Raw genomic sequence first — 15,066 nt, forward strand, 5'->3', positions numbered from 1 at the left:
CATTTTTTCCTCCCGAATTAACACCGATATAAAGTAGTAACTTCAGATATTTATGACTTACTAACATAATTTCTGCAAATAAAGTTTGGCACATGCATGAAGCTGGCTCATTTAATATGGCATCACAACGACAACTCATATCCACCATTTCTTTCTCCTCTATGTGATTCAAAACTTAAATTCTTCTTACCTAGTACTCGCCGAGTTGTATAAATTTAGATATTTACTTTCGGATGAAGAAAATAATTCAATGAATCATCCATCAGGACAAACTACCCATCCACTGATCTGTCTTCACTTACCGACATGGATAACCTGCGAGTTATACTACTTACTACAACTAGTCGAAACCGTCAAGGGTGAAGTTGGACAATGCGAAGATTCTGTCAAAAAATTTACTGCTGTCGAGTCCAATATGCAGTTTTTCAACAATGAATTGTTCTTGTGATCATGTACAATCAATTAGGACATGTAGTTACATATTAGAAGCATGTTATTTCTGTTTTTATGTTCGTTGAAATCCTATGAATCATTGTGAACCAGTTATCATACCCAATGCAAACAATCAGTGATGAGGCTATGCCCAGTTTTTTATTACACATTAAAAAAGTAAAATACAACATGCAAATCCATTCATCTCACATCATTATTTGCTTTATTCAATAATTTCTCTATTAGGAGAATGGTCTCACATTGAAGGCCTAGGGACTTGCCGGGGGTGAAGGTGGTGTTATTTCTGGGACACGGTAACCTGCAGAATTTCAGTTTTGGCATTATAATGATGAACTAGAGAAATTAAATAAAGTTTGTATATATTTATAAGAAAATATAACAACCTGCACAGTTGCTGTGTGTGTGCAAACCATTGCCGCATGCACGTGTAACCGTGGCAAACTTGGAGAGACTGATCAAAGTCAGTTCATGAGCGGTGAAGCGGTTACAGACGCAGTGGATGTCCTTGGCATCTTTTATTGTATGACAACATGGGCTCTCTAGTGGCGGGTACCGGTCACCAAGGCTCTTTTCGATGTTATGCCAACAGTCTCGCATCACCTTTTTTTTGTCAAGGAGGCAGTGGTCTACCTGGTTGACTTCTCGTGCATAGCACGAACAAGAAGAGAGACCAACAAGGACTAGGAAGCATACTCCAGCTAATTTTGCGTTGTTCCTGTTCTATGTTGTGTAGTACTATTGGTGTGTGTTTATGGAGGACTTCTTCACCACTCAGTGTCTTATATAGTGTTCATAGTGCAAGTTTTCACACTCCCTTCGCTCATTAATCGCTCAATTGGAATCTTTTTAATTAAATGAGAGATATATGACTTGGATATGTTCTAATTTAATGTAGGCACACTAGGTGTTATATCAAATTATTGGGAATGGATACTTGGATGCAACCTATTAATTATTGGCAATGGAGTAGATATTTTGAACTCTTAATAGCTATGTGTAAATAACTTGGATATGTTGATATTTACTGTAGGCACATGTGTGCTTATTGTTGTATCAAATTGATGGTAAAGGATACTTCTTATTAAATGTAGCTGGGTTCATCCAGTTCTTGTATCAAACTGATGGTAAAGGCAACGAGTAGATGCATGCAGCCGATCTATCTATCTATCTATCTATCTATCTATATCTATCTATATATCTATCTATCTATCTATCTATATCTATCTATCTATATGTCTACCAATCTATCTATCTATCTACCAATCTCTCTCTCTCTCTTTCTCTCTCTCTCTTTCTATATATATATATAAATATGAGAGAGAGAGAGAAATTGGTATGTACTCTTGGGTGTATGTACTCTCAACCCTCATATACAACATAGATGAGTCTTTTATACCTTATTATTATTATAAAATATACTTCATTAATAATTACTAAGTACCTTAAATAGAGTTTCTTGAAAAAATTTACGTGAGTTCATATATATTTAAAGGTTTACATGTATATTGTTTTGTTTATACGTGAAAATGATATATTATAAAAAGTACATCCCAACTGATATTTTTTTCAAAAAACTCATATTGAGGCATCTTAGAATATTTAATGAATTATACTGAAAATGATAAAGAGGTATAACATTGCGTATATGAAGTATATTAAGAATAGAAGTACACACTAGTAGAAAACGGGGCTATAGCCCCGGTTCGTTTGGGCTATTAGCCCCGGTTCACGAACCGAGACTAACAAAGCAGGACTAATGCTAGCCCCGGTTCGGCCCCGAACCGGGACTAATGATCCTCCACGTGGCGGGGCTGGGGGCGAGACACTAGTAGAAAATAGGGCTTTGCTTCGGGCCTGGCCAGCCCATTAGTCCCGGTTCTTCACGAACCGGGACCCATGTGGGACATTAGTCCCGGTTCATGAGCCTAGGGGGCCGGCCGGGGCCTCGTGGGCATTGGTCCCGGTTCGTCTGGACCCATTTGTCTTGGTTCGAAGCACGAACTGGGACCAATGGGCCGTGCTCTGGCCCACATCCATTGGTACCGGTTCGTGCTTTGAACCGGTATAGAAGGGGGGGAGCGTTAGTCCCGGTTTATGCCACGAATCGGGACGAATAATTTGCCTATATACACCCATTGCCGCGGCAGAGCAATCTATTTTTGGTGGCCGGCGAGGGGTGGGTATTTGGGTGCTCTAGCTCACCTCCTATGCACATGAGGTGTTCGATGAAATAGCCGAGCCACACTAGTTAAGCTTTCTCCTCTCGAAGCTCGACCTCGGAGCTCCATTTTTCCCGAGATTTGTCTAGATTTAGCGGTCCGTCACGCCCCGTGCCCGTTATCACCGCCATTGATCGCCCCCGTCGATCTCGTCACCGGCACCATCGTGGTGAGCCTCTTGTTCTTATCTTCTTTCTGATTTTCTTACTTCGGATAGAGACTTGTCTGGTTTTCTTACATTAGATAGATACTTGTCTGATTTTCTTACTTTTGACACACAAAATGATATATAATGCACGCAGATGAACCGGCAATGGATGTATGGTGACAGACACACTTCTGAGTACATTAAGGGCATGCATAATTTTCTCGAAGTGGCTGAGGCAAACAAGCAGAATGGTTTTATGTGTTGTCCATGCCCTAAATGTGGGAATACGAAGTCTTACTCTGACTAGAAAATCCTTCACACCCACTTGCTTTACAAGAGTTTCATGCCACACTATAATGTTTGGACGAGGCACGGAGAAATAGGGGTTATGATGGAAGACGGCGAAGAAGAAGAGGACGATGACAACTATGTGCCCCCTGAATACCATGATGTTGCAACGGGGGGAGCTGCTGAAGATCAAGAGGAACCAGACGATGTGCCCGATGATGCTGCAATGGGGGAGGCTACTGAAGATCAAGAGGAACCAGCTGATGTGCCCGATGATGATGATCTCCGCCGGGTCATTGTCGATGCAAAGACGCAATGCGAAAGTCAAAAGGAGAAGCTGAAGTTCGATCGCATGTTAGACGATCACAAAAAAGGGTTGTACCCCAATTGCAAATATGGCAACACAAAGCTGGGTACCGTACTCGAATTGCTACAGTGGAAGGCAGAAAATGCTGTGCCTGAAAAAGGATTTGAGAAGGTACTGAAAATATCGGAGAAGAAGCTTCCAAAGGATAACGAATTGCCCTACAGTACGTACGCAGCAAAGAAGGTCGTATGCCCTCTAGGATTGGAGGTGCAGAAGATACATGCATGCCCTAATGACTATATCCTCTACCGTGGTGCGTACAAGGATTTGAACACATGCTCGGTATGCGGTGCATTGCGGTATAAGATCAGACGAGATGACCCTGCTGATGTTGACGGCGAGCCCCGCACGAGGAGGGTTCCTACAAAGGTGATGTGGTATGCTCCTATAATACCACGGTTGAAACGAATGTTCAGAAACAAAGTCCATGCCAAGTTGATGCGATGGCACAGTGAGGACCGTAAGAAAGATGGGAAGTTGAGAGCACCTGCAGACGGGTCGCAGTGGAGAAAAATTGAGAGAGAGTACTGGGTTGAGTTTCCACGTGACCCAAGGAATGTATGGTTTGGTTTAAGCACGGATGGCATTAATCCTTTCGGGGAGCAGAGCAGCAATCACAGCACCTGGCCCGTGACTCTATGTATGTATAACCTTCCTCCTTGGATGTGCATGAAGCGGAAGTTCATTATGATGCCAGTTCTCATCCAAGGCCCTAAGCAACCCCGCAACGACATTGATGTGTACCTAAGGCCATTAGTTGAAGAACTTTTATAGCTGTGGAACGGAAACAGTGTACATGTGTGGGATGAGCACAGACAGGAGGAATTTGACCTGCACACGTTGCTGTTTGTAACCATCAACGATTAGCCCGTGATGTCCCACAAGCGTATGGGATCGCAGCAGTTTTCGAGGGTAGAGTATTCAACCCAAATTTGTTGGTTTGCACGACGAGAAGCGAAAGAATATTCTCAAGTATTAGCAGCTGAATGTGTCAGATTCAAACACACCTGAAAGATTAGTGTCTGGAAATAAAGTATCAGAAGCAAAGTAGTATGATAGCAACGGTGCCAGAAAAGATCTGTTGACAAGGCAGACTATTCCTAACTGTTGTATCAATGGCGCCAGAAAAAGCCTTGTTGACAGGATGTTAGTGCCAACAAAATCGTGCAACGAGTAAGAGCGGAGTAGTAAGGAACACTAGTAGTAGCAGCAGCAAAGTAACAAGTCACAACAGTAGCGACAACAGCAGCAAAGTGACCCAATCCCTTTTGTAGCAAGGGACAAGCCTAGGCAAAGTAACGTAGCGAGAACCAGCAGTAAAAGACTCGTAGGCAGTGGATCGGTGATGGATGAGTATGAAGGATGTGAATCATCATGTAATAACTATAACACGGAGATATAAGTAACTAGCTCTAGTTTGTCAATCTAATGTAGGCATGTATTCCGTATGTAGTCATACATGCTTAGGGAAAAGAACTTGCCTGACATCTATTGTCCATCCCTCCCATGGCAGCGGGGTCCTAATGAAAACTACGGGATATTAAGGTTCTCCTTTTAATAAAGAACCGGACCAACGCATTAACACGCGGTGAATACATGAACTCCTCATACTATGGTCATCTCCGGGAGTGGTTCCGACTATTGTCACTCCGGGGTTGCCGGGTCATAACACATAGTAGGTGACTACAACTTGCAAGATAGGATCTAAAACACACATATATTGGCGACAACATAATAGGTTCAGATCTGAAATCATGGCACTCGGGCCCTAGTGACAAGTATTAAGCATAGCCAAGTAGTAGCAACATCAATCTAAAACATAGTGGATACTAGGGATCAATCCCCGTCAAGAACTAACTCGATTACATGATAGATCTCATCCAACTCATCACCGTCCAGCAAGCCTATGATGAGATTACTCACGAACGATGAAGAGCATCATGGAATTGTCGATGGAGAAAGGTTGATGATGAGGATGGCGACGATTTCCCCTCGCTGGAGCCCGAAACGGAGTCTTGATCTGCCCTGCAGATGAAGAACAGGATTTGGCGGCGCGTCCATATCGCAAAACGTGATGAAACCTTCTCTCTGATTTATTTCCACGCGAAACGGAAGATATAGAGCTGAGATTGTGGGCGGTGGTGCCACGTGGGCCCCACAAGCCTGCATGGGGCGGCCATAGGGGGTGGCCGCGGCCTATGGGCTTGTGGCCCACTGGCACGTCGCCTCCAGTGGATCTTTGCGCAGGTATTTTTCTTTTATTCCAGAAAAAATCTCCGTAAATTTTCAGGACGTTCCGAGAAATTTTATTTCTGCACAAAAACAACACCATGGCAATTCTGCTGAAAACAGCGTCAGTCTGGGTTAGATCCATTCAAATCATGCAAATTAGAGTCCAAAACAAGCGCAAAAGAGTTTGGAAAAGTAGATACGACGGAGACGTATCAACTCCCCCAATCTTAAAGCCTTGCTTGTCCTGAAGCAACTCAGTTGACAAACTGAGAGAGACAAAAGAAAAACTTTGACGAACTCTGTTTGATCTTGTTGTTGCAACTATGTCTAACTCATAACCAAAATTTCAGCAAGATCACAAGCAAACCACATAAGCAAATGACATCTAGGTCTCACGGTAAACTCATATCAATGGCATAATCAACTAGCGAGCAAATAATAATAAGCCTCAAGTGTCAACACTTCAATCAAAACAACATGAAGCAGTACGAATAGATGGTATCTTGCTAGCTCTTTCTGAGACCGCAAAACATAAATGCAGAGCACCTTAAAAGACCAAGGGCTGTCTAAACATTGTAATTCAAGGCAATGAATATCCAGTCATAGTCACACTCAACACAGTTAAAAGCAAAGCATAAAAAAGACAGAGGTGCTCTCTAACTGGTGCTTTTGTAAGAGGAGGATGACTCAACAGGAACATAAATAGACAGGCCCTTCGCAGAGGGAAGCATTGATTTTCAGAGGTGCTAGAGTTGAAGCTTTGAAACACAGACAAAAACTGGATGCACTTCGTGTACAAAACGGACAATCTCTTTTGAAGTATGAGGGTTTCATACGAAAACTCATTTCTTACAAAGGGATTTCATTTGTTGAACTTATTTGAACTCCAGACTTTTTGTGTGTTCAAAATGCACCATTCAAAGCGACATCATCAATTTTCAACTATTTCTGACTTCATTTGGTATTTTTCATTCCGTACTGTGGGTCTATCTATACCACGCCTCCTGAGAGATTGACCCATTTGCACTGAAACAAAGGGACCTTGAAATCATGTCCATAGTCAAGTTCCCATATGTCCACTATGTAACCATAATATGTGTCCTTTCCCCTCTTGATTGCCGCATCAAAGCGGACACCGCTGTTTTGGTTGGTGCTCTTTTAGTTTTGGGTGATCGTGTAAAATGTATTACCATTTATCTCGTACCCTTGGTAAGTCAATATAGTCGAAGAAGGTCCCTTTGCCAATGACTACAGCTCATTAGAAACAGTGTTGTCACACATGAGACGTTTTTGCAACCAACTGCCGAAAGTCCTGATGTGTTTATATGTAATCCAGTCGTCACACTGCTCCGGGTGTTTGGAGCTCAGAATATTCTTGTGTTCATCGACATACAGGGTCACCATGGTAGAATTCTGTAGAACTGTGTGGTGTGCTTGAGACCAAGAATGCCCGTCCCTACATATTATTGAGTCGCTCCTAGTGTGCCTTTTCCAGTCAGTCTCCCCTCATACCACGATTGAAGGAGACCACATTTTTAAGGTCAGGAATGATGTCCACACAAAACCCAGTGACATCCTCTCTTTGATGGCCCATGGAGATGCTTCCTTCTGGCCTAGCATGGTTACAAACATATTTCTTTAAGATTCCCATGAACCTCTCAATGGGGAACATATTATGTAGAAATACAAGGCCAAGAACGCTAATCTCGTCGACCAGATGAACTAGGATGTGCGTCATGATATTGAAGAAGGATGGTGGGAACACCAGCTCGAAACTAACAAGACATTGCACCAAATCACTCCTTAACCTTGGCACGATTACAGGATCGATCACCTTCTGAGAGATTACATTGAGGAATGCACATAGCTTCACAATGGCTAATCGTACGTTTTCCACTAGAAGCCCCCTCAATGCAGCCGGGAGCAGTTGCGTCATAATCACGTGGCAGTCATGAGACTTTAGGTTCTCGAACTTTTTCTCTGCCATATTTATTAATCCCTTTATATTCGACGAGAAGCTAGACGGGACCTTCATACTGAGCAGGCATTCAAATAAGATTTCCTTCTCTTATTTGGTAAGAGTGTAGCTGGCAAGACCTTCATACTACTTTGGATGCATGTCGTCTTTTTCATGCACACGCTGATTCTTCTCCCGTGCCTCCAGTGTATCTCTTTTGTATTCCCATACACTCCCAAGAAGCCTAGCAGGTTCACACAAAGATTCTTCGTCACGTGCATCACGTCGATTGCACAGCGGACCTCTAGGTGTTTCTAATAGGGTAGGTCCAAAATATAGATTTCTTCTTCCACATGGGTGCTTGTTCCACATCGTCATTCGGAACAGATGGTCCGTGAGGACCCTTTTCAAAGATTACTTGTAAATCATTGATCATATCAAGTATGTGATCACCAGTACGGAGGGCGGGCTTCTTCCGGTGGTCTGCCTCACCTTTGAAATGCTTTCCTTTCTTTCGACATTGATGGTTGGTCGGAAGAAATCGACGATGCCCCAGGAAAACATTCTTCCTGCATTTGTCCAAATATACACTGTCGGTGTCATCTAAACAATGTGTCCATGCGTTGTATCCCTTTTTATCTGTCCTGAAAGGTTACTAAGAGCAGGCCAATCGTTAATGGTTACAAACAGCAACGCATGTAGGTCAAATTCCTCCTGTTCGTTCTCATCCCACACACGTACACCATTTTCATTCCATAGCTGTAAAAGTTCATCAACTAATGTCCTTAGGTACACATCAATGTCATTGCCGGGTTGCCTAGGGCCTTGGATGAGCACTGGCATCATAATGAATTTCCACTTCATGCACAACCAAGGAGGAAGGTTATACATACATAGACTCACAAGCCATGTGCTATGCTTCCTGCTCTACTCCGCAAAAGGATTAACACCATCTCCACTTAAACCAAACCATACGTTCCTTGGGTCACATGTAAAGTCGCTCCACCTTTTCTCGATCTTTCTCCACTGTGACCAGTCAGCGGGTGCTCTAGACTTCCTGTCTTTCTTATGGTCTTTTATGTGCCATTGCATGAACTCGGCATGGTTTTTGTTTCTGAACAGACGTTTCAATCGTGCTATTATAGGAGCATACCACATCACCTTGGCAGGAACCATCTTCCCGGTGTGCTGGCCCTCAACATCACCAGGGTCATCTCTTCTGATCTTATACCGCAATGCGCGGCATACCGGGCATGCGTTCAAATCCTCGTACGCACTGCGGTAGAGGATGTAGTCATTAGGGCATGCATGTATCTTCTGCACCTCTAATCCTAGAGGGCATTGAACCTTCTTTGCTTCGTACGTACTGCTGGGAAATTCGTTATCCTTTGGAAGCGTCTTCTTCATTAATTTCAGTAGCGAACTAAATCCCTTGTCAGATACACCATTGTCTGCCTTCCATTGCAGCAATACCAGTGTGGTACCAAGCTTTGTGTTGTCATCTTCGCAATTTGGGAACAACCCTTTTTCGTGATCCTCTAACATGCGATCGAACTTCAAGTTATTCCCCTCACTTTCGCATTCTCTATGTGTATCAACAATGACCCAACGAAGATCATCATCGGGCACATCGTCTGGTTCCTCTTGATCTTCAGCTTCCCCCATTGCAACATCACCGTATTCAGGGGGCAGGTAGTTTTCATCATCCTCTTCTTCTACGTTATCTTCCATCATAACCCCTCTTTCTCCGTGCTTGGTCCAAACATTATAGTGTGGCATAAAACCCTTCTGAAGTAGGTGGAAGTGAAGGGTTTTATAGTCGGAGAATTCCTTCGTATTCCCACACACAGTACATGGACAATGCCTAAAAACGTTCTGCTTGTTTGCCTCAGCCACTTCGAGAAAATTATGCAGGCCCTTAATATACTCGGAGGTGCGTCAGTCATCGTACATCCATTGTCGGTTCATTTGTGTGCGTTATATAATAAAGTGTATTAAAAACTATTACAACATATCATGAATAGAGAAGTGACCAAATTCATAAAAATTCATCATCACATTAAAGCCAAAGTATAGTAGTGACCAAAATAAATACATAATGTTCATACATAGTTCTCATTATTGAACAACATATAGCTCTCTAGAGCATCTAATTAGAACATACATTGAAACTATAAAATTTAAATGCAACAATAAATGCGATCATAATCGCAACTAAGGTACCAATTGATCCAACGACATAATGATACCAAGCCTCAGTATGAATGATATATTTTCTAATCTTTATAATCTTCAAGCGCATTGCATCCATCTTCATCTTGTGACCGTCGACGATATCCGCAACATCCAACTCCAATATCATCTTCTCCTCTTCAATTCTTTGTAATTTTTCTTTCAAGTAATTGTTTTTTAACCAAATTTAACTTCTCGGCAAGAATTTGTATGTCGGTTCGAATTTCCGGTTCACATACCACCTAGATTAAAAAATCTATGTCACGTTGGTCGGCATAATTGTCATAAACACTAAATAAAACAAATAGTTATAAAAGATAATATATACCACATCCGAATCATAGACAGGACGAGGGCCAACGGAGGCGGATACCAAAACCATCGCACTATATAATAAGAAACAATAATAAAAGTAAGAAAATTACATATGTATCTATCTAAGTCATACAAGAACTTTTTCTTTTAGAAAGAAGATAAGAAAAGAGACTAACCACGGTGGTACCGGCGCCGAGAGGGGCGCGGGCGACCGACGGTAGTGAGGGACGGGACTGGACAGGAGACGGACCGCCAAAGCTACACAAATCTTGAGGAGAAGGGAGCTTGGACAAGGAGCTTCGAGAGGAGAAAACTTAAGTGTGGCTCGGGCATTTCATCGAACACCTCATGTGCATAGGAGGTGAGCTAGAGCACCACAAAGCTCTCCCACGGCCGGCCAAAAAACAGAGCAGTGCACTGCTCTGCTCACGTGCTGGGGGTATATATAGGCCAACCATTAGTCCTGGTTTGTGGCTGGAACCGAGACTAAAGGACAACCCGAGGTCCCGGTTTCATACACAAACGGAGACTACTGGTTGTGGGCCAAGAGCGAGGCACATTGGTCCCGGTTCGTGTGTGGAACCGGGACCCAAGGTGTCAAACGAGGCGGGACAAATGGTGTTAGAATAAATCCGAGGCATACCGTCGATCATCCGAGGACCAAGCAATCACACGAGTACGACACCGAGATTTGTTAACGAGGTTCACCGATATGGCTACATCCCCGGGGCATGACTACGGGCGCTCCTCCCCGTGACACCGCAACACCGGCCACCCGGGTGCCGGCACAAGCCGCCGGCTCCCCCTTGCGAGCCTATCGCTATCTAGTCGTCATAGGTTACAACGTGGGGTGCCTCCTCATATATAAGAGGCCAAGGGTACAATGTGTCCGACTACGACACTACATGTATCCTACCCAAACTACAACACCAAGTCCATATGTAACGCAAATCGTACACAATATTCGACACAACTCTAACACAAAGTCCATTGATACGCAGTAGTACATAGGAAATCATCAGGCTTTGGCAAATCAATTAGCATCAAGCGTCCAGATTTGTGCTTACGAGTAGATCACGTGGAAGGCCAATTTATTTGGTGGTTTGCTACTAGGGCACGGAGGCGAGACCACTTGGGTTTTGCTAGTGTACTTTGGCATCGCGGGGATAACTCAGTTATTTTTTCACACAGTGAACTGTACAAAGAACCATGGCGCCAGTGGGTACTAGGTTTGAGGTGGAGAAGTTCGATGGGACTGGAAGCTTTGGGTTATGGTAGACAAGGGTGAAAGATTTGTTGGCACAACAGGGATGTTTTGAAGGCATTGTTGTAGCAAGCCAAGCTAGCTAAGATGGATGTTGAGGACTTTGAGGAGTTACAGTTGAGGACATCCGGAACTATACGATTGTGTCTGTCGGACTAGGTTGTTTATCATGTGATGGATGAGAATTCGCCGAAGAAGATATGGGAGATGCTGGAGAGTCAATTTATGTCCAAGACTGCGACGACCAAGGTGTATCTGAAGCAAAAGTTGTATGGGATGAAGATGCAGGAGGGGTCGGATCTTGTGGAGTATATGAACACCTTTAATCAAGTCGTGATGGATCTAGCACGCTTGGGTGCGATGATTGACGACGAGGATAGGGCAATTCTGCTTCGTTGTTCATTGCCATCATCCTATGACCACTTGATTAATACTTTGACGCACGACAAGGAGACCGTCGAGAATGAGGATATTATCGCGGCCTTGCTATCTTATCATATGAGAAAGAAGAATGCGGGGGAAGTCTCTCATGGTGAAGGTTTGCTAGTCAAGGGTGAAGAGTGGCGGAAGGGATATGAGGCAAGGAAGAACAAGAAAAAGAAAAATAAAATATAGTGTCACAAGTGTAAGCAGAGCGGACATATTAAAAAGGACTGTCCAAAGCAAAATGGTGGGTCAAGTGCTAATATGGCAATTCATGGTGATGACTCAGACAACAATAGTGATGCCCTTGTAGTATCAGACAAGCGGTCAACCAAAAGTGAAGCGTGGATGTTGGATTCAGCTTGCTCTTTTCATGTGAAACCCAACAAGGAGTGGTTATCTTCATACAATTCTGGTGGTTTTGGTTTAGCCTATATGGGTGATGACAGTGGTTATCGTGTTGCTGGAGTAGATGACATAAAAATCAAGATGTTTGACGTAGTTGAGCGGATGCTTCGGGGAGTTGGGCATGTTCCAGGGCTAAGGTGAAATCTAATTTCGCTTTGAGTTCTTCATGATGGTGGTATGGTATTCCGTTGTGATCAGGATAGGAAGACCATGAAAATCATGGAAGATGAGGTGACCGTGATGATTGGAGCGAGGACGGCTTCGCATCTTTACAAGTTGCAAGGAAGCACTATTGCAGGTGGAGTCATGAAGACTGGAGTTGCAGGAATAGCGGCAGGTTCCCACGGAGGCGGCGGGTATGGGGCAGACTCGTCGGGTAGCTCTCGGTAAGCTACAAAGAAGACAATACAAGTCCGGAGTACATGGAAGTTGTACGCATGAACAAATTCAAAGGGGTGAAGTATATTCGCCAAGGTGGAGTTTGTTAGAGTTGTGTCGAATATTGTCTACGACTTGGGTTACATATGGACTTGGTGTTGTAGTTTGTGTAGGATACATGTAGTGTCGTAGTCGGACACATTATACCCTTTACCTCTTATATATGAGGAGGCACCCCACGTTCTAACCTATGACGACTAGATAATATCCAACACAACTCTAACAAATGGCCCACGAGGCCCGGCCGGTGCCCTGGTCTCACGAACCGGTACCTATGCCCACATGGGTCCCGGTTCATGAGAGAACCGAAACTAATGGAATTTCATCATGTGGACCAAATCCCTCTTTTCTACTAGTGGAAGTGCACGCTAGGTACTTCTTTAATGAGATTTAAAAAAAAATAGAAGACAAGGGGTATAGTGTAGATGAATGGGAAGATAGAAAAAGAAGAACAAGAAGACTTTATTCAAACAAATGTAGAATCAAAATGGAAGGTTTTGTTCTTATTTGCATTTCTTCCTCCCGAATTAACACCGAGATAAAGTAATAACTTCAGATATTTATGACTTACTAACATACTTTATGCAAATAAAGTTTGGCACATGCATGAAGCTGGCTCATTTAATATGGCATCACAACGACAACTCATATCCACCATTTCTTTCTCCTCTATGTGATTCAAAACTTAAATTCTTCTTACCTAGTACTCCCCGAGTTGTATAAATTTAGATATTTACTTTCGGATGAAGAAAATAATTCAATGAATCATCCATCAGGACAAACTACCCATCCACTGATCTGTCTTCACTTACCGACATGGATAACCTGCGAGTTATACTACTTACTACAACTAGTCGAAACCGTCAAGGGTGAAGTTGGACAATGCGAAGATTCTGTCAAAAAAATTACTGCTGCCGAGTCCAATATGCAGTTTTTCAACAATGAATTGTTCTTGTGATTATGTACAATCAATTAGGACATGTAGTTACATATTAGAAGCCTGTTATTTCTGTTTTTATGTTCGTTGAAATCCTATGAATCATTGTGAACTAGTTATCATACCCAATGCAAAGAATCAATGATGAGGCTATGCCCAATTTTTTATTACACATTAAAAAAAGTAAAATAAAACATGCAAATTGATTCATCTCACATCATTATTTGCTTTATTCGATAATTTCTCTATTAGGAGAATGGTCTGACACTGAAGGCCTAGGGACTTGCCGGGGGTGAAGATGGTGTTATTTCTCGGACACGGTAACCTGCAAAATTTCAGTTTTGGCATTATAATGATGAACTAGAGAAATTAAATAAAGTGTGTATATATTTATAAGAAAATATAACAACCTGCACAGTTGCTGTGTGTGTGCAAACCGTTGCCGCATGCACGTGTAACCGTGGCAAACTTGGAGAGACTGATCAAAGTCAGTTCATGAGCGGTGAAGCGGTCACAGACGCAGTGGATGTCCTTGGCATCTTTTATTGTATGACAACACGAGCTCTCTAGTGGCGGGTACCGGTCACCAAGGCTCTTTTCGATGTTATGCCAACAATCTCGCATCACCTTTTTTTTGTCAAGGAGGCAGTGGTCTACCTGGTTGACTTCTCGTGCATAGCACGAACAAGAAGAGAGACCAACAAGGACTAGGAAGCATACTCCAGCTAATTTTGCGTTCTTCATGTTCTATGTTGTGTAGTACTATTGGTGTGTGTTTATGGAGGACTTCTTCACCACACAGTGTCTTATATAGTGTTCATAGTGCAAGTTTTCACACTCCCTTCGCTCATTAATCGCTCAATTTGAATCTTTTTAATTAAATGAGAGATATATGACTTGGATATGTTCTAATTTAATGTAGGCACACTAGGTGTTATATCAAATTATTGGGAATGGATACTTGGATGCAACCTATTAATTATTGGGAATGGAGTAGTTATTTCGAACTCTTAATAGGTATGTGTAAATAACTTGGATATGTTGATATTTACTATAGGCACATGTGTGCTTATTTTTGTATCAAATTGATGGTAAAGGATACTTCTTATTAAATGTAGCTGGGTTCATCAAGTTCTTGTATCAAACTGATGGTAAAGGCAACGAGTAGATGCATGCAGCCGATCTATCTATCTATCTATCTATCTATCTATCTATATCTATCTATCTATCTATCTATCTATATCTATCTATCTATATGTCTACCAATCTATCTATCTATCTACCAATCTCTCTCTCTCTCTCTCTTTCTCTCTCTCTTTCTATATATATATATATAAATATGAGAGAGAGAGAGAGAAATTGGTATGTACTCTTGGTGTATGTAC

The 15,066-nt window shown here is 42.6% G+C and overlaps 1 long non-coding RNA gene across 1 annotated transcript; it reads right to left on the reverse strand.

The window, feature by feature from the left end:
• Window positions 1-564: 564 nt before the first annotated feature.
• LOC123409919 lies at window positions 565-14,178 on the reverse strand. Its single transcript, XR_006612934.1, has 2 exons — window positions 14,092-14,178; window positions 565-751 (listed from the first exon to the last, which is right to left on the reverse strand). It is a non-coding gene; the product is annotated as an uncharacterized LOC123409919 (long non-coding RNA).
• Between the last annotated feature and the right edge of the window lie 888 nt (window positions 14,179-15,066).

This window comes from Hordeum vulgare, chromosome 7H (assembly GCF_904849725.1).
Source record: "Hordeum vulgare subsp. vulgare chromosome 7H, MorexV3_pseudomolecules_assembly, whole genome shotgun sequence".
NCBI classification, from domain to species: domain Eukaryota; kingdom Viridiplantae; phylum Streptophyta; class Magnoliopsida; order Poales; family Poaceae; genus Hordeum; species Hordeum vulgare.